This window comes from Pteropus medius, unplaced genomic scaffold (assembly GCF_902729225.1).
Source record: "Pteropus medius unplaced genomic scaffold, Ma_sr-lr_union100, whole genome shotgun sequence".
NCBI lineage: Eukaryota > Metazoa > Chordata > Mammalia > Chiroptera > Pteropodidae > Pteropus > Pteropus medius.
The window spans coordinates 12,158,944-12,179,308 of NW_024340692.1; the positions used below are offsets into that span (position 1 = coordinate 12,158,944).

The 20,365-nt window shown below is 36.4% G+C and overlaps 2 long non-coding RNA genes across 2 annotated transcripts in view; one reads left to right on the plus strand and one right to left on the minus strand.

Moving 5' to 3' along the window:
• The window catches only part of LOC120619211 (uncharacterized), an 88,812-nt gene that overhangs the window by 53,057 nt on the left and 15,390 nt on the right, over positions 1–20,365 (minus strand). The gene's annotated exons all lie outside the window — the stretch shown is intronic.
• The window catches only part of LOC120619248 (uncharacterized), a 28,600-nt gene that overhangs the window by 1,673 nt on the left and 6,562 nt on the right, over positions 1–20,365 (plus strand). Inside the window, exons 2-3 of the long non-coding RNA XR_005657452.1 lie at positions 10,941–11,158; positions 14,677–14,844. This is a non-coding gene — a long non-coding RNA (uncharacterized LOC120619248). The remainder of the gene's footprint in view (positions 1–10,940; positions 11,159–14,676; positions 14,845–20,365) is intronic.

A 20,365-nucleotide genomic window follows, 5' to 3' on the forward strand; every position in this document is an offset into this window, starting at 1 on the left:
TGTGAAGAAAGACACACCAAAAAAAGCAGAAAAAAATAATAGAGGCTCAGTTATATGTGGGACAATATCCAAAAGAATAATATTAGTGAAATTAAATTCCCACGGGGATTAGTAAGAGAGTGGGACAGAGAAATATTTGAAGTAATAATGGTCAGTAATTTTACAAATTTCGTGAAAAATATAAACTTACAGAAGTAAGAACAGTAAAGAACAGTAAAAAGAGGGGAGGCCAGAAAATAATGTCGTAACATTTTCTAAGTGTTGGGGAAAACAAAACAAAAAAATATCTCTCACTTCAAAATTTGATATCCAGTGAAATAGGCTTTAAAACCGAGAAAGAACTAAAAACATTCTCAGATAAAGAAAACCTTAAAGAACCCATTGCCAGAAGACCGGAACTATATAAGATGCTAACAGAAGTTCTTCAGATTGGAAGAAAATAATATCAGATGTAGTGTGAATCAACAGGAAGGAATAAAGAGTGCCTGAAATGGTAAATAGGCAAGTGCAAAAAAAAGGTAATTTTTTTCCTCTCAATTTTTGTGAAAGATAACTGATAATTTAAAGCAAAAATAATGAAATTACATTGTAAAAATTATTACATAAGTAGATGTAAAATAAATAACTACAGCTTAATGATGAATAAATGAACTCTGTAAGATTCTTTTTATGTGAATTGATACTTCTAAGCAGACTGTGATAAATTAATGACATATATTGTAATGCCTAGAGCAAACATTTAAAGAGTGATATAAAGAGATAGAGCTAAAAAGCCAATACAGGAATTAAAATGAAAAAATAAAATAATTTCTTAAAAAGTTAAATATATACCTACCCAATTCCACTCCTAGCAATTTACTCAAGAGAAATAAAAATTAAATATATATCTACCCAAAAGTCACCTAAAGACTAGTAGAGACTAGTGACTGAATCTAAAAAACATTATATTGAACAATAAAATTCAGACACCAAACACTATTATCCCTATGAAGTTCAAGTGATAGAATTAAGAATACTGGTTGCCAGGAGAGATTAATCAGAACACAAGGGAATGATTCTGAGATAAAGAAAATGTTCTATATTTTGGTTGGAGTGTTAATTTCATGACTATCCGTTTATAAAATTCATTTAATTGCAAACTTAACATTTGTGTATTTCACCATTTGGAAATTTTACCTAAGTAAAAACATATTTTTAAAAATCCACACAATTCAGTATAAGCCAGTACACCAACAAGCCAAAGGGGGGGAAAAAAATCACATAACCATATCAATAGAGGCAGAAAAAGCATTAGACAAAATCCAATAGATTTATAATTAAAACAACAACAACTCTCAGCAAAATAGGAATAGGGAAACTTCCTCAACTTGATAAACAACATTTACAAAAATCTACATCTAACATCATACTTAATGGTGAGAAACCAGATGTTTTTCCCCAAAGATTAGGACAAGGCAATAATGTCCTCTCACCAGTCCTATTCAACATAGTAGTGGAAGTCCTAGGTGCTGGAATAAGACAAGATAGACAACACAAAAATTATTAATTTTCCTACCCTAGCAATAACCAATAAGAATATAAAATAAAGTCAATTCTTAGGACTCAGGGTTGGCCACCAGATAATACAGAAATATGTTTTATGAGAACTAAGATTTGAAATGGAGGCATAAAAACTTCTACTTACTTCAGTGCCCCTATCAATATCTTTTTCCCCCACCTGCCACTCTTTGTCACCAGAACCTCATTGCGAATTAGCTTATTAGATCCTTATCCTCTTTGATAGAAAGGGATCCCTAACAATACTCACAGTACATTCTATCTCTATTCAACTATACTATTACTTTTTGTATCAAATTATTTGTGTGCGTATCTTATTGCCTCTCTTTATATTGCATCCCCACAATATCTTGGGCAGAGTAGGTACACAATAAGTACTGACTTGAATACAGTTAGAGGGTATGGGTAAGAGATGGAGAACAAATTAAAGAGGGAGGGGAAGAAGAAGGAGTCAGAAAATGTTGGTGAACGTAAGTAATTTGAGCCTCTTTTTTTCACTCCTTTCCATGGCTAACTCATCTTGTCTGAATTCTTTAAATTTCAAAATGGTAAAAATTCTCGAACAAAATATTCAGTATTGGGGGGAAATCCAGTGAAAAAACTAGGAAACAAAATAACCCAAGTGTAGCGGGCATTCCTGATTTTTTACAGGACTTGAATTTAATTCTTCCTTTCCCAATCTCTACATATTCTCCCAAATATCCCTTTTTCTTTTCTTGGCCTCATCTCTATTTCGCTTTTCTTCTTTTCTGTTTTCCTTCCCCGCTTCCTTTCTTCTCTCCTAAAATCAGAAGTTTTTCTTTTCCCTTTTGTTAAGCCTGGTGCCAAAGTGTCTGAGGAGGCCCTGGGTTTTGTGTCTAACTCAGCCATGTCCTCTGTGGTGTGGGAATGAGGAATCAGAAGTGAACAAATATTTACTGAGTGCATTCTATGTTTGAAAAGAGTGAACATTTGGGTATTAAATAGAACTGGGTTGAAATCAGGCTCCACACTTATAATCTCTGTGTCTCAGTGTTCCTATCAGGAAAATAGGACAATAATAGCAGCTCTCATGGAGAGCTGTATGGATTAAATAAGATGTGGTTTGTACAATGCCTAGGTCGGTTTTTTCTCTCACTTTCTTCTCCTTTAGCCTAAAATCATAGGAGTGGGGAGAGGAAAGAAGGCAGGAAGACAGAAGAGTAGGCAAAGCAATACAAAATCGTATATCTTAATCCCCAGTTTAGCTGCTGGATCAAAATCAAAGACATTGATATGACAGTTTTTATTTCATATCTCTGATTTTATAGTTTATTACAGAAAAATTATCTAAGCAATAACTTATCATATTTGGAATAAGAATCTCAAAGAAGAAAATGCTCTTAGATCAAAACTCCAGTAAAACTGACACACCCAAATTACTCACTGGCTTCTCAAGAGAAATAAAAATGTGGTGATGTCATTTTTCCCCTTGCACACTCCAATCTCAATACAGTTTCAAATTCTCAGAGGGTAATAAAAGTTCTTGTCTATTACACAATAGTAAACAAAGCAAACCTCCCAAAACTCATAGGGATACTGTGGTTGAGAGAGAGAGGGTAATTTTACCTAATTAGTGAATTTTCCAGATATTTTATATTTGTTCTACATTAAAAATGTGAAAGCCTGTTGTAGATCATTTATTGCTAGTGTCGAGTAATTGTAACTCACCTGAAAGTGTCTACAAAGCAGTCAGACACATTTTTCAGAAAACCAGCCCACTGTATAATTGTTACTACACTTACAATCGTTCTTTGATAAATAAAAAGGGAAGAAGCTAGTGTCACAATAGTCCTCTAAGAAATGTTTCACTTTCCCGTCATCATTCAGCCTTGGCCATATCTGATTTCAGTATTAGTGAATCCATTGCACTTTTAAGTAATAAAGAAAAGTACACATTTCAGTTACTGCTGACAAGATATTTCATCAGTCTTCCTGTTAGTATGAGTCATAGCAGAGAAGAATTTGATAGTTTGCAAGGAGAAACCATAGTCTGCTATTAAGCACTCCAAGCTTTTAGGCCACAAGAGAATGAAATCAGCAACAAATTTTACTCTAAATTTTTCTTTGGGTCCCTAGTGTATACTAGCACTGTTCCAGGATTTCTGAGTACACTAAAATAATAATAATAATAATAATACAGAATATACTGTCTAACCTTAAGTATTTAACCTGAAATTTTCTTTGTAAGAAATTAGCACCCTTTTTATGAGTCTTCTGATGTTGAGATTTTTACCTGAGCCCCAGCTCTGTCACTGCCAAGATGCTCCGTTACACCAACATCGGGAATATCATTACCAGGTGATTGATCATAAATGATGGACTGAAGCAATGGTAAGCATACTAAAAATGTAAAAAGCCTTCTTGGTGCAAATTGATATTTTCACCTGTCAGTTACCCAGTTCAATGGGGCAGTGGTGGTTGTATGTGATCAGAAGGCTATTTTAAAGAGAACAGCACAAGAGAAATTCATATTGTCTACAAGAATTAATGTTTTACATGCAGTTTTCTTTTTTCCAAAAGATTGAAATATTTTATTTTGGCATATTATATGCCCAGAACCAGAAAGCAAGCAGCAACATACCTGCAATGATCTACTTAAGAGATCTTAGAGACTGAGGATAGCAGTTTGGACAGTTCAGTTTTCAAAGCCCCAGAAAGATGGAAGAACATAATAGGTAATGTTTTTGCACAGTTTCAATGTGTCAAATATTGTATTAAGGGATTTACATGCTTTGTCTCACATGATTAAACAGTGCGTTAAGGTAGTTACTATTATGATCTTCATCCTACACATAGAAAAACTGAGATTAAGAAAATATCCCAAGATCCTGAGCTAGTAAGAAGTGGGGCTGGGATATGACTACCAAGCATCCGACTCTGACACCTCTGTGCTCACTTACCCCTGCTAGGCTTCATCATGGGGTTCGGATTCTGTCATGTTTGGCTTCTAACCTTATTTCTGCTCCTAAAGGGTCACTTAACCTCACTACTTTGTCTGTAAAATGAGGGATGTGGTGAGGATTCTCTGAGCTAACATTTGCAAAGACCCAGTGGAGGGCTGTCATTACCCAAGAAGGGAGAGTTCATCCTTCATGAGAAGGGTCAGGGGGGCAGGGGACCCTCCTGCTGCAGAATCTACCGTCGGAAGATAGGCACTCTAGCAACACTGCTGACCTCGGATCACTGACTTCTAAAGACAATATTTGTGCATACCGGACTTCCTTTAACTCCTACCCAGACTATTTTTGTCTTTGTCCAAAATTGCTCAGGTTGAGAGCACTTGGATTATCTGCTTCTTTTATTGTGATGAAATTTGTCTCAATGGCCAAAGCTGAGTATTTTCTACAGATGCACTCATGTTTCTTATCACAGTGTGTCAGAGTAGAAAAGCTCAGAGCCCCTGGGCCTATACAAGAATCTCTTTTCTAAGGCTTGGATTTTCCTTTAAATGATAAAGATACAGCTAGTTCATGCAATACCTATTCTACCTTCAGTTTGAAATTCTTACAGTTATAGAAGGTTTGTTATTAGGTTCTCCATCTATACAGGCAACTAGACACAGACACACCACAGGTAGCCACTTCTGGAGCTTTGTGCTTATGAAGAAGTGTAATAAAGTGGGAGGAAGAAAGGAAGCGGTTGAGCCATTAGCAAGAGGTCTGAGCCTTCCAGCTAGCTGATGTCTTGGTATCATTTGCCCTGAAAGGTGACAGCAACAGAAGCGAGCCACCTGCTACAATTTGCCAGTTTAAGAAAGTCAGATCTCTCTTCAAATCCAGTGCATTCTGAGTTGAGCATTGATAATGAATTTTTATCACTGAGCTCTTATGCAAGTTCATATTTAAATCTATCTTTTGTTAATTGATTGCTATTATCGTTTCTACTGTAAATTGACATAATTTCCACATATGGATTTGTTAGTATCTTTTGTATGCCCCATGGACTTGGAAATCGATGGAAACCAAGTAGAGTCCCCTCTTTTTGGATTTAATTGTAGGTAGTTCCTATTGGTTTCTCCTGGATTTTCAGGATTCTGTCTCCAGGACTGCATCATTTTCCCTGGGACTAAACTTCCTTAATGACCATCAGCATCATAATGTCAATATATACTGAGTACTTACTATGCTTGAGACGTTGTGTAACACACATATAGTTCACATGAATGACTTCACCCAATCGGTATAACTCTGCACGGTTGGTGTTATCATTATCATTATTAATCCTCCTTTAAAGTTGAGGAAGTTGAGTCATAGAAAAGGTTCTTGCCCAGAGAGGACTGGAGCTGGGACTTATAGCCATGTCTGTGTGACTCCAAATCCGGAGCCCTCAATAGCTCCACCATATATATATTCCATCTTGACTAGGATCTGAAAAAAAATTTGTTTTCACCAGTTTCACTAAAACTGTGGCCCAATGAATGGCTCTCTCTGAGGGCAGTTTACAGACTATCAAATTATAGAAATATGAATTCAGTCCAATGTAAATGAGAGCTACCTGAATGTGGTGAGTCCATGCAATTATATAAATTAATGTTTCAGAAATAACTGAGTTGCATTGTGAGGAAAAGCGGTGGGTTTAATGGGTCTCTCCATTTTGATTCTTTTCTGTGTGTCATTGGGTAAGTGACTTAGCTTCTTTGTGCCTCAATTCCTGGAATTGGAGTAGATGCAGTTTAGTGTTTTTCAAACTGCTTCTCACAAGCCATCAGTGGGTTATGAAATCAATTTAATGAACCATAACCATTATATTTTAAGAAATCAAATAGAATAGTAGAACATAAATATATTTAAAGTATTAGTGCTATACTATGTACAGTATTAGAATAATAGAGAATAAAAAGCAGAGTTACCCACATGTAGTAAGATAAGTATTTTTGATCAATCTTTGTTTCAGTGTGGGGTGTGTTTGTGTTAGGTCACAACATAAAATATATTTCTTATAAAGGATCATAGTCAAAAAAGTTTGAATAACACTTGACTATGGTTCTTTCTACCTTAAATTGGAGGACTCTATCCAATAGTTATGATACTTTACACTCAAATTTGTAGACTGTCTCTATAATTTGTTAGTGACCATCTCATTGGCGAACTCCAGCAGAAGAAAGAGGGAAAGAGTCAAATAGAATCTAGAATCTGATAATGTTCAGTGTCTCCTTGATACCCAAAGTTCTTTCCTTGATATAAGAAGCTAAATGTACTATGATTGTCAAATAATGTTTTTCCTCTGATTCATGACTATTATCATATTTTCTCTCCTTTAACATATTCACAAAAGTGACATCTGTTCCTTTCTTTACTCAACACGATTTCATGAATGATAAGAAACCAAAGTAACACAACTAATTTGCTAGCATTTAGGAAAAATCCTTATGAAATATATGGTACATTCCTCTGATCTCATTTACTTTGCAGCTGCACTTTTCTTGTTTGCTCCAAAATGACAATTTAGTGTAAAAACATGACAATCTAGTCTCCTAAGTAAATTCTGCCAAATCCCTCTCTTGCTCATTCATCTCTTTACACTGTTCTGAGGAAAAGTCAATTTCTTTTTGAGCACGTACCATCTAGATAATGGCAGTCAATGTGGTAGGCTACCAATGGCTTTCTCTGAACGTCTCCATAATGATCTCCTAGTGTGTTGAATGGTTCCTACTGCCAGTATAAAGGAGAGCTAAAGTCTTGGGAAGGAGAACTAAAATGCTGTCTTCACAAAAGCAGCAGTTGCCTAAAACCCGAATCCAAATGCACCAGGATTCTTGGGTTACTTTTCAAATATAGATTCCTGAGCCCCTTGTATAGATAGTTAAATTAGGTAGATATTCTAATTTGGTAGGTCTGAGATAGGGCTTACAAATCTGTAACATTTTTAATGATGGACAGCATACAGAAAAATGTAAACATAATAAGTGTATGACTTGAAGCATTTTCACACAATGAACGACTATGTTCTATGTCCCAGAAACTGGTCATAGCAAGAAACAGAAAATACTAGAATACCAGAATTTCTTTCATGTTCTTTTTCTAGACTTTGCCTCTTTCCCACAAAATTAGCCAATATCTTGACTTTGAATAGCATAGATTGGTTTTGCCTTTTTAAAAACTTCATATAAATGTAACTAGATATACTTTTCCATTAGGCTTTCTTTGTTCAACATCATATTTATGAAATTTATGTTGTCACTATATTTGTGGTTTATTCATTCTCATTGCAGCTCTGTTGTTGGACAATTAGGTTCTTTCCAATTAGGGGCTCTGACAAAAAGTGCTGCAATGAACATTCTTACCTTACATATGTCTTTTGGTACACACACATATATATGTACTTCTGTTGGGTACATATATAGAAATGAAATTGCTGGGTCAAAGAATAGTCATATAGTTAGCTTTAGTAGATACTGCTAAAAAGTTTTTCAATATGATTGTGTCAAATATGAATATTTTAAACTATTTCCCCGATGATTTGATGCTAAGTTTGTTAACTGCTGAACATGAAAAAAGCATGAGCATTTGAAGGCAGCCATTATGTTGATCTCTTTCTACTGTTCCCAATGTACTGGATAATATCTTACATACAGTAAGAGATCAACAAATATCTGTTGAATTGAATTAAATTTTCCACAAGTATAACAATGAAGCTTCCAATTCACTTTATTTTCTGATCATTTTTCTTACAACTTTGTAGAACAGTATTCTAAATGAGATAGTAAAAAAGGAGACATTAAACTAACCACATTAGTTGGTCTCACTTCATAGTCTTCAGAAGAACTCCCATAGGGTCAAATTCCCTCAAAAAAATCTGTAGTACTAACCCTGGCTTAACTACAGACATATTCTGTATGAACTGAATGTTTGTGTCACCCTAAAATTCCTATGTTGAAGCTTTAACCGCCAGTGTGGCTATATTTGGAGAAGGGTCTTCCTGTATTTAGAGAAATAAGGTTAAATGAGGTCATAAGCGTAGGACCGTGATCCGATAGAATTAGTGTTCTTACAAAAAAAAATACCCAGAGCTCCTTCCTTGCTGCCCCACCCCTCACACACATATGTACAAAAAAGAGGCACCGTGAGGACAAAGCAAGAAGCTGGCCATCTACAACCTGGGGAAAAGTTCTCACCAGACATTGACCATGCCTGATCTCAGACTTCCAGCCTCCAGAACTGTGAAAAAATAATTTCTGTTCTTTAAACAACCTAGTTTGTGGTATTTTGTTATGGCAGACGAGCAGACTAATACACACTCCAATGCAATTTAACAAACACTTAATGAGCCTATTGGGTTTGAATGCCATTTAAATCATTTAACTAGGTTCCAAAAGAAAACTGGAATTTAACTTTCAGAGGGACACCTTAGCAAACTATTTCAAAGAGTTTGTTGATTGATTTCCAGGAAAAGAAAAGTCTCATTTCTGCCTCCGTCCAGGAGACAAATCCTTCAGATGTATGTTTAGGTTGGTTCTAATCCACAAGTTCCAATATTCAGAGCTAGTAATAATGCCTGTTGATGTATGCAAGAGGTGCCCCAAAAGAATGACTCTACAGAAAGACTGAAATTGAAGACTAAACATGCTCATGACTAAAAAACTAAAGGGAGATTTCAAAACAATTCTTATAGTACAATCTTAATGTTATTTTTAAAAGCCTATTTATCTATGTAAATCCATACACTCATACGTATAAACAGGAAAAGAAAAGCCTAAATGAGGAAACATTGAGTCTTATATATGTCAACAGGGCTTGAAATTGGTTAAGCTTTAATGAAAGGCAATTTTAAAGACATGTGCTCTTTGACCTAGTAATTCTAATTCTGGGATTATTCTTACATATTAGCTCATAAGTCCACAAATGTAAACCACAAATGTAAAAAGATGTTTATTGCAGCATTGATGGTAATATAGAAAAAAATGAAAACAATCTAAATGCTCATCAGTAATGTAATAGTGAAAATAACTCATGATACAATCATACAATGGAGCCATGCAGTCTTCAAAAAGTATGTGGTAGGTAGTTCTCTATATGTACTGGTATGGAAAGTTATCTATGATATTCTTGTTAAATGAAAAAAAAACAAGTTACAGAGCAATATTTATAGTATAATCCCATCCGTGTAAACAAAGAAACTTTCTCTATATGATTCCGTGTGCAAAAGCTTAGGAAATAAGTATGGAAGAATAGTGTTGGTCATGGTTACTCTTGGGGAGAACAGTGGGATAAAGGGTAAAAGGTATGTATTAGTCTGCTAGAGCTGCCATAACAAAATACCCGGACTAAGTGGTTTAATCAACAGAAACTTATTTTCTCACGGTTTTGTATGCTAGAAGATACAGATGTCCACAGATTTCTTTTGAGGCTTCTCTCCTTGGCTTGTCCTCACATGGCTTTTTCTCTGTGTATGTATCCCTGGCGTCTCTCTATGTGTCCATATTTCCTCTTCTTATAAGGACACCAGTCAGATAGGATTACACTCCACCCTAACAGCCTCATTTTAACTTAATCACATTTTAAAGGCCCTGTTTCCAAAGAGTCACATTCAGAAGTACTGGGACTCAACATGACTTGAGGAGGGATAAAATGCAGCCCATAACAAGATGACTTCCAAATTTTGTCTATATTGTCTCAATTTTTTATGATGAGTATATATCTTTTCTAATTTAAAAAATATATATATATAAAAAAGGAAAAATCAACTAGGTAACAAATGTTAATGGTGAAATATTAATAGGAATGATCTCTAAAGAACTAAAGGTGATCCTTATCCTCGCCCCACCCCTGTTTTTTAATGTTTCTAATGCTCTTCAATGAACATGCATTACTTTTTAGTTAGAGAACAGAATAAATATTATTTTTTAATAAAATAAATAACCCAATAGCTTCCTCTTCAAAAGCCTGGAAATTAGACATTCTCAGGGAAAGCACCTACCTTTAGAATGGGCTAGTGATCTTTAACAATTTACAATATTTCACTTGCAATAAGTTATTTTAAAATATGAGATCATTCAGAGATGGCATGTAATTCTTAGGTTATAAAAACTGGCATACCTTCTCTCTATTTTCCAGGTTACAATAGTAAAATGAATCTAGTCTTAAATTAGCAACCTTTTCAAGCAATTATTCAAATTAAAGATTTTTCAAAAGACTATTACACTATGCCTATGATGTGAATTGCATACTTTTTCTTAACTTACTAAATTTCATTAAGTAATGAGTCTTAATCCCAACACCATATAATAATAATGTCCTATATATTAATAGACTACTTTTTCCAAGAGATGTAGCATAGTCATTAATAAAATAATCCCATCATGTTATAAAATCATCTGCAGAGAAATGTATAAGGAATAAATAGCTTGCAATTCCAATATTTAGGTGCTTTGCCTCAGGGTTTGGAGCTCAGTCGGAAATACCCATGTGATTCGCTGGCTTCTGAGTTCAGCAACTGTTCCTGGGATACCTCCTAAGTGAACTACTGTCAGGTGATGGGTTTATCATCACCTGGCTCTCAGGAGAGTTCCAGTCTGCATGTACAGAAGAACAGATGTTTTGAACAGAATTTCCTAACAAGGAAACTGCTGCACATTCCCCATGTGAGTATTTGAAGGATGAAGCCATGACATCTTCCAAAGTGGCATCTTCTTTTTCTCTCTCTTTTTTTTTTTCCCCTTAGAAACTGCTTTTAGTGCTGGTAAGAGGGATTTCCCAGAGATAGAAAGCAATCTAAAGTAACATAACTGGAAATTTTGAAAATTTTCTTTTTGTGGTCAGTATATCTCAACAGTTTTCTTCCCATTGGGAAACCACTCATCACTTCTGACTATTCCTTCATCCGCTGGAATGTAGCAGATTTGGAAATTCCCAATCTCCATTCTTGTCAGGGATCCATTTCTTCACCATGCCAAGTCTTGTCAACCACAGAGTTTGCATTTACCGTTGGTTTTAGAAATGGACAGGGTTTCTTTTCCCCTCACATTTTTAGGAGCAGTAAGTCAAAACAAACACTTGGAGAATAACGATGGATGGAAGACGACAGAGGAATGAATGGCTTCCAGTGTTATACCACCACCTATGATGTTCCACAAATTCTTTGGCAGTAGAAATATTGTATTTATAAATACTTCCTTCTTGTAAATTTTGAACTAAAAGTTGGCTTACATTAGCAATTATCTAAACATCTGTCTGTACACTCAATTCTATTCAGGCTGTGAGGGTTAACCATGTTTGTCTACCTACTGAAGAAAGAGTGAAAGAGGAAAAAAAAGGCCAGTTGCCAAGTGATTGAGAGCTACTGTTTGTATCTGGATTCAATTCTCTTTCATCTCTCAGTGTAAAATTTATGCCATTTTGTCCCTAGGAAATAAGAAGTGGGCTCTTTGCCAGGTTTTTTAGCAGGAATGGGGAGCCATCTTGTACTGCTGGGTTAGCTCAAGGGGCTCCATGCAGGCAACTGAACAGCACAGTTTACAAAAGGAACTGAAAGAAGACAGAGGAAGAAAGGAGAGAGGTGGTTGCTGGCTAGTCCTGGGCTGGATGTTGGCTGTTCTTCCTTGTTCCACCTTGGTGAGCAGTGAAGTGAACCCCCACCCACTTGGGTAGTCCTTTATAGTTTACCACACATTCTTACATACAGAACTCATCTGGCTTTCTCAACACCCCTATGTTAAAGAAATGGCCGGTATATACAGTAAATACTATTTTGTATCATGTCTCATTAAGTTTTCAGGTTGTTGAGTCAGACTACCAGGCTTCAAATCTTAATTCAGTCACTTCCTGATGATGTGACCTTAAGTAAAGCAATTAACTTCCTTCTGTTTCATTTTTCTTATTCATAAAAGGTTGATAACAATCGTGCCTACTTCACAGGACTGATGTAAGGATTAAATGAGATAACACACTTCCTCAGCACAAGACCCAGCACATAGTAAGCCTTTAATAGATGTTACCTACTATTTGTAATCAGCATTTTCTTGGTATCATGCCTAGAAAGTTCTTTCCCTCCCTAAGATTATATATTCACTCATACTTCCTTTTATGGTCTTATGTTTTACATTTAAATCTTTTAAAAATTTTATTTTATTTTGGAGACAACATTTATCATGAGATCAATCCTCTTAAAAATGTAAGTGTATAAAACAGTATGTATTGTTAACTACATGTACAATGTTGTGCAGCAGATCTCTAGAACTTACTCATTTTGCTTTTCATGCCCACTAATTAGAAACTTCCCATTTCCCCACTCTCCCTAGTCACTGGTAACCACCATTCCACTCTTTGATTCTATAAATTTGACTATTTCATATAGCTCATATAAATGGAATCATGCAGTATGTACCCTTCTGTGACTGGCATACTTAAATACTTAACATAATGTCCTCGAGGGTCATTGTTATGGTCTTATGTTTTACATTTAAATCTTTCATCTACTTGGAATTTATTTGGATATATGGAATAAGGAAAGGATCTAACTCTACCTTTTGGCAAAAATGGTTACAAGGCATAATATTTTAAACAACAAAATCATGTAATGCACAATTCCCAGCAAAAATAAGAACAGGTAATTCTTTCATACTGAGATCAATTCAATTTTATCTTTCAAAAAATAATTTCTACATAGAGTGATTTTTCCCCAAAAAGGCTATGAAATTATTAGATTTTCTTACCTAGTTCATCCTGGGTTCAGTCATCAAAGACAACAAAACATTTATTTATCTTCTGAAAATATTAATGAAAGAATAATATTCTGAAAGGGAGTAAAAATAAAATGAGAAAACTAAGGACATGCTGGTAGGACCAAGTCTTGTCTATGCTGGCAGGAAGGAGCTGTAAAAAATCCATACTTCTAGATATTTACAGACAAAGCAACAAAATAAGAGGGAAGGAAACATACCGCAAGCAAAATATTTGTATTCTACTTGCTTAAACCTACTTTATTTTTTAAAATTAACATGGCTTAACAAAATACACAAAATGTAGACTGAATTAGAAATGGACAAGAAAGATACAGCAAGAGAAAAATAAGAGTAGGAGTATAAATAGGCAGCAGGAATGAAGCTAATCTAAACATATCACAATATTCTGTGCATTTCCTATGAATGGTCCACAAATTTATCCCTGAGCTTTCAACTGTCAATGTGGGATCAAACATAATCTCAGTCACAAAATATTAAGTGCCTTTAAAAAAAAAAAAAAAAAGCAACGGCAATTTCTCAGAGTATAATATACAACAAAGGTAGATATTGTTGGTTGTCTTGCCAGAATCCATTCTCCCTTTCATCTTTCCTAACAGAAACTCATTTTTGTTCAGGTATCTATCTCTTCCTCATGCAGCACTAGTGATTGAAGAAATGTGACCCCAGAGGTGGGCTGATTAGGATAAGCAAACCAATGATTGATTCAAGAATGAGCATATGATTAAATTTCAGCCAATAAGGCAACAAGGAGATGGCTGCTGAAGACTTCTAGGAAAGTTCTTTCTTGGCCTTTAGAGAGACCAAGGAGAAGCTTGTGTCTCTTATCTGCTGGATGTGAAAAGAAGCTACAGTTACTACAGGCACTATCTTGAACATGAGGGAAACCAGCCTGAGGACAGGCAAAATATGAGAATGGAAGAGCCAAGACAGTTGAAGAGAAATGAATCAAAAGCCCTAAACACAGTGTATTGGATGTCTACAACACTATTAGATATCTACACTGAGTCTCATTGTTTACCAATTTGACAATGGTGTCTGATATTTGCAATCTAAAAGAAGCTGATACATATACCCTCAAGTGTATAAAAACATACTCTCTATTTCTGCAGAGATTTTCTATTTGTTCTTCTATGATTAACACATTTTCCTTTCTCTCCATGAGTTGTTATAATAGCTGTTTTTAAATCTTTATCTGCCAAATCCAAAATCTGAGTAATTTAAAAGATGGTCTCCATTGGTTCTCTTTTGAGTATGGAATCACATTATCCTATTTCTTTTGTCTAGAAATTTTGGACTTTACGTGGACACTGTAAATAATACAATGTAGAGGCTCTTGATTCTATTATATTCTCTTGAAGAGTACTGATTTCTTTTTTAACATGGCTGAACTGAATGTCTAAATTCTTCCCCTCCTGCAGTGGACAACAGGTAAAGGCTCTGTCCAGTACTTCTAGCCTCAGCTGGGCTGTTGGGAGTCTACCTCAAGTGAAGATGCTAAGTAGGCAGTTAGCTGGATGCATGGATTTGGAGCTTAGGAGTGAGATTTGGCCTAGAGATGAAAGGTTGAAAGGAGTCAGCATTGGATGGTAGGTGAAGACATTGAAGTAAATTAAATCATTCAAGCATAAAGGGAGAAGAAAGGAGGGTATATTAGTTTGTTAGGGCTGCCACAACAAAGTACTACAGACTGGGTGATTTAAACAGTAGAAATTTGTTTTCTCACAATTCTGGAGGCTAGAAGTCCAAGATCCAGGTGTCAGTAGGGTTGGTTTCTTCTGAAGCCTCTCTCCTTGGCTTAGAAGATGGCCATCTTCTCCCTATGTCTTCCCTCTGTATCTGTCTGTGTCCAAAGTCCTCTTCTCATAAGGTTACCAACCATATTAGATTAGGACCCACCCTAATGACCTCATTTTAATCTTTGAATTGTCTTTAAAGACCCTATCTCCAAATATGTCACATGCTAATGTACTGGAGGTTAGGACTTCCATATATGAATTTGAGAGGGGTCATAATTCAGCCCATAACAGAGATCATTAACTAAGGCCAAAGGAACTCCAACATTTAAAGGTCAGGAAGTAGAGGAAAAACCAGCAAAAGAGACTTGAAAAAGATTTTATCATAAAGGTAGGAAGGTAATCAAGAGAGTATCCCAAATGCCAAAGGAAGAAAACATTTCCAGGAGGGCATGATCAGCAGTGTCAAATGGTGCTATGAGGTCAAACTTGATATCCTTCGGGTTTAGTAAAAGGTAAAGCATTGATGACTTTGTTGAGAACATGATGCATTGGCATGGTGAAGTGAAAGTCTGATTGAAACATAGTAAGCAATGAATATAAGAGAATAAAATAGGGTCATCTAACTTCTCTGGAGTTGGAAACTGAGTGGAGAGAATAGGAAAGATGCCAGGCTTTACCGTGGCACATACTGAAGCCCGGCTCATGAAGCCCCCACCTCAACACCCTTTTAGCTTCCTTTACTGTCCTGAATTACATTTGTTGAGTCCCTAATCTGTGCCAGACACTGTTTTAAAAGCTTAGGGTACACCTAAGAACAATAAATAACCCTGCTCTCACGGAGCTTAAATTCTTGTGAAGAGAGACAGACTGTAAGCATTAAACATAATAATAATATATCATAATTAAACATAAACAATAAACTATAAAATTATACATAGATTAGTAGGTATAAAAACTGAGAAAAAAAAAAGTAAGGGGAATGGAGTAAAGGAATGGGAATTCCAGGAAATGAGGAAGAAAAGCTACACTATTAAATATCAAGTAAAGGGGGATACAGTTAATGAAAAATATGCAACACTTCTACACTTAGAACCACCAAACAATCTGAGAAATATAAGAAGAGCAAATACATAGAGAGATGTACAGTTGTGTGGATTTTTTCCACACCAACACAAATTCCCCAACTGGACACAAACTGAGTGTCTAATGATTCAATTCAATTTGGACACTAAATACCCAGAGTTAGCATCAGACCCCACAGCCTAATGGCTTCGTCTGCCCCGACTGCAGACACCCGTTCAAACTTTCAGACCTCTCATGCATCTCGGGTTTGATAATTTGGTACAACAGCTCACAGAACTCAGGAAAGCACTTCACTTACTATTATTGGTTTATTATAAAGGATATTATAAAGGATACAACTGGCTAGCCAGATAGAGTACATAGATTGAGGTCTAAAAGCATCCCAAGTACAGGAGCTTCTGCCCCCAGGGAGTTAAAGATATACCACTCTCTCAGAATGTGGATGTGTTTACCAGCCTAGAAGCTCTCTGAATCCCATAGTTTAGGGGTTTTAATGGAGGTTTCAGTATGTAGGCATAGTTGATGAAATTACTGGCCATTGGTGATCTCCATCCAGCCCCTCTTCCCTCCCAGGAGTTTGGGGTGGGAGGCTGACTCAAGAGAGAAGAGCTAATCTTCAAGCTTATTGAGATAAACTTTACATTTTAAGTAATATGAAGCATCAACTTTTTCAGAAGAGGAGGAGGAGGAGGAGGAGGAGAAGAATTAATTAGGAGCTAGGAGATATGCTCTCTTTGAAATAGCTGTGTGACTTTGAGCAAGTATCACTTTAATCCTTTCTAATCCTATTTCTTTCCTATAGCTATAGAAGCAGAAATCCCCTAGTGACAGAGTTCTTTGTGGTGGCCGAATATAAATGGAGTTGAATAACACAGAATTAAAGAGAACACAATGCTAGAATGGAAATCCCCAAACTGTCTAGTTAGAAATTCTCTCCAATTGTCCTGGTTCTTGCTCTTTGAGTATTGACCACTGTTTGATGTTGGGCTTGGTTCCAGTGTCCCCACAGGCAGAGCAAGGTAAAAAGTGCACATTGCTGGGGAAAAGCCATCAAGGATGGGGCAAATTAGCAAAAGCAATGTAAAAGGGTCCACTCTGTAGGCCTTCCCACCAATAGCTGTGATCACTCAAATGCCCCCTTGTAAACCAGGCCTATGGGAATAGTTGTATGAAAAAAGAGTCTAGGAGGGATCTTTAAAGAACCTTAAATTACAAAAATCCGTAATAATCCAGATGACCAGCCCTCAGGGGAGAATCTGAAACAAAAGGCTGAAGTGTTGATGAGAATATCTGCTCCAAAATATCTTTCACTGCATATGCGTAATATTTTCATTTATCTTATTACAACGAATGCCACTAATTAAAGATTCATTTAATGTAAGCTGGTTTTATAAAATTGGAACTATCTCTAGGAAGGTTAAAGAGCTATTAAACATCCATCTGGGATATGATTTTGCTCAATCAGTCCACTTTCCTCTTAATACTTAAAATTACTTGCTCTCAGGAAAGAGGATTGTGATTGGTGGTGTGATTGCTATAGTTGGGGAAAGGCATGGTGGGGAACAGGCGTAAAGAAGACACTCATACAGTGACAGAGAAATGCAAAAGAGGAAGTGTGAAAAAGGAGGATATTAATGACAAATCAGCCAATTTCAAATGGCTCCTAAGGCCTATTCTTCTATTTCTTCCTTGTCCCTCCTTCATCTTATGTGCTCCTGCTCAAGGAAACCAGGAAAGTTGGGACTAAGGTTAGGCTACATTATGGGTGAACTTAGTTTTTTACAAGTTAATGTGACAAGCTAAAATCACCTATCATCGTGATAGCCAGATGTATTGCAAATGCCAAAGGACCGCCTAACAAGAGAAATCTTTTAGTATATAACCTGTTCATGAACGGGGGGTTTCCATTAATATCCAGTCAATAAATACTGGGTGCCTACTATGTGTAGGCCTCACTAGGTGCTGAAGATACAGTGGAGACTAAGAGACATCATCTCGGTTCTCAGAAAGCTTAATAGATCATATTTGCATTTCAAAGGTCACTCAGAAGTGCAGAAAGTGGGTTGAAAGGAAACAAGATTGGAGTCAGAAAACCAAGTAGAAAGCAGCTGCAGAAATGGTCCTTACTCTTCACTGAACATTTTTGAGTAGAAGGGTATTAATAAGACTGTAGTCTTTTCTGTTTTTGTCAGAACTTTTCTATTTTTGTCAGAACTTGTATTTTGATTAGTGGAATAATGGGCACTCTTTGCCTCTAAGTTGATAATGAATAATTGGTTTAGTTTTAATGTTCTGCACCAACACCCGTCAGTTTTTGGTTGAGGACAGCTCTCTCTACAGCAGGAGTGGCCACAGAAAGTCTTCAGGCAGAACGTAAAGGTGCTGGCAGATGGATATTCTGTCCTGCACCGAAGTGGTTAGGGCATAGATATCTGCTATCCCCCATTGGAGCAGGCATTGACTTTTGGATTCCTCTACAGGTTATAGGAAGAACATGAGATCAGGAAAATTGTCTCAGATCCATCCACTTAGATACCTTTCTCAGCCATTTCTAACCATCATCCTGGGTATTATTCCACATGTTCTGGTGACCCACAGTTTAAGAAACACAACTCCAGTTTTTTGCATAGTGTCTAGCAAATAATAAACACTGTTGAAAGAGTTGACATATAGTACGTGTAAGGAAAAAGCATGTGTTCATGTTCTCTATAATGTCTGTCTTCATTTCAGTTTTAATTGTTTCTCCTGTTAGTACTTGTCCTTCCGACCTTAAGAAGTCTGGCTTCTTTTAGTGGATAATCATTTAGCCATCCTTCCTACGGGTCCTAACATCCCAACGTTATCACTGATAACATCGATTAAGTTTAGAAAATACTCCTGTTTGTAAAACTCTGCCTTGAGTGCTGTGGGGGCCACAAAGATGACTAGGAGGAGCATGGGCCCTTTCTTCAGAGGGTATTTCTTTTGACCTTTTCTGGCTTTTTTGAAATTTTCTTTAATCCTCTATTAACTCCCGGCTCTCTTTAGTTCTGCTCGGTCTAGCTCCCCATTGCCTCTTAAACATAAATTGTTATGTTAATTGCCCCAAACGAATCACACATGCAATGACTCAGACCATTCCCTGGGGATAGCCCCTTCCCACATTGAATATGAGCTTGATTGGCCCTGTGACCTATTTTTGGCCAGTGGACATCAGGCAGAAGCTTGATAAGTGCATGTGAATTGCAGCTTTTTCTGTTGAAATACTGTCACTTCTATGTGAAGAAGCCTGGCTCGGTCTCCTTGAGGATGAAAGATCATAGAGAAATAAGCCTGCTTGTCCCAGCCACCTCAGCTGAGTCCAGCTTCCAGTGGCCCTGTCAGCTATATGCAGCCACATGAGAGGGCCTAGGCAAGACCCACAGAAGAACCACTCTGCCCTGACACAGAATCATAAGAATTAATTGTTGTTTAAGCCAAAGTCTGGGTTGTTTAGCTATGAAGCAATTGGAAACTGAAACATATACCTTATTTTCAAGGCCCTCCCCTGACTCTGTCATAAAAGAGCTCTGTGTTAGGCCTGAAGGTCTTCTGCCGACTCCTCAAGCTGTTGTGCTTAGGTCTACTCTGCATGAAGGAGGAGTGTGGGTTCTTGGATCCCTTTCTGGCATCAAAGCATTCTTGGCTGTGTGGCTTTGGACAATTTATTTAACCTTTCTAAACTTCAGTTTTCTGCATTACAGCAATGCTGCTCAAAATGTGGTCCACTTGCATCAGAATTACCAGGAGTGTTTGTTTAAAAAATAGACTTAAGCAGCTACTTTTATAATAGCCCCAACTAAAAACAATATCAACATCCATTAACTGGTAAAAGGATATGATATAGTCATGCAATGGAATACTTCTCAGCACTGAAAAAGGATGAAACTGTTGATTTACTTAACATGGTTGAATCTCTCAGATATTATTTTGAGCAAAAGAAGCCTGAAACAGAAGAATACATAATGTATGGTTCTATTTATTTTAAGTCCTAGAATAGGCAAGGCTGATTTGTGATTATCAGGCAAAACAAACTTATGAAATGGACCAGATCACCTCTGAGTGGGAGGTGGAAAGGACTGACTATAAAGAGGCATGAGAGAACTTCCTGGCATTATGGAAATGTTTTATATCTTGATTCAGGTGTAGGTTAAATGAGTGCATGAATTTGTCATAACATCAAACTGTACACTTAAAATTTGTGCATTTTTATATGAAAATTATATTTCGTTTTTAAAAAAAAGAGATTGTCAAAAACATGCAGATTTGG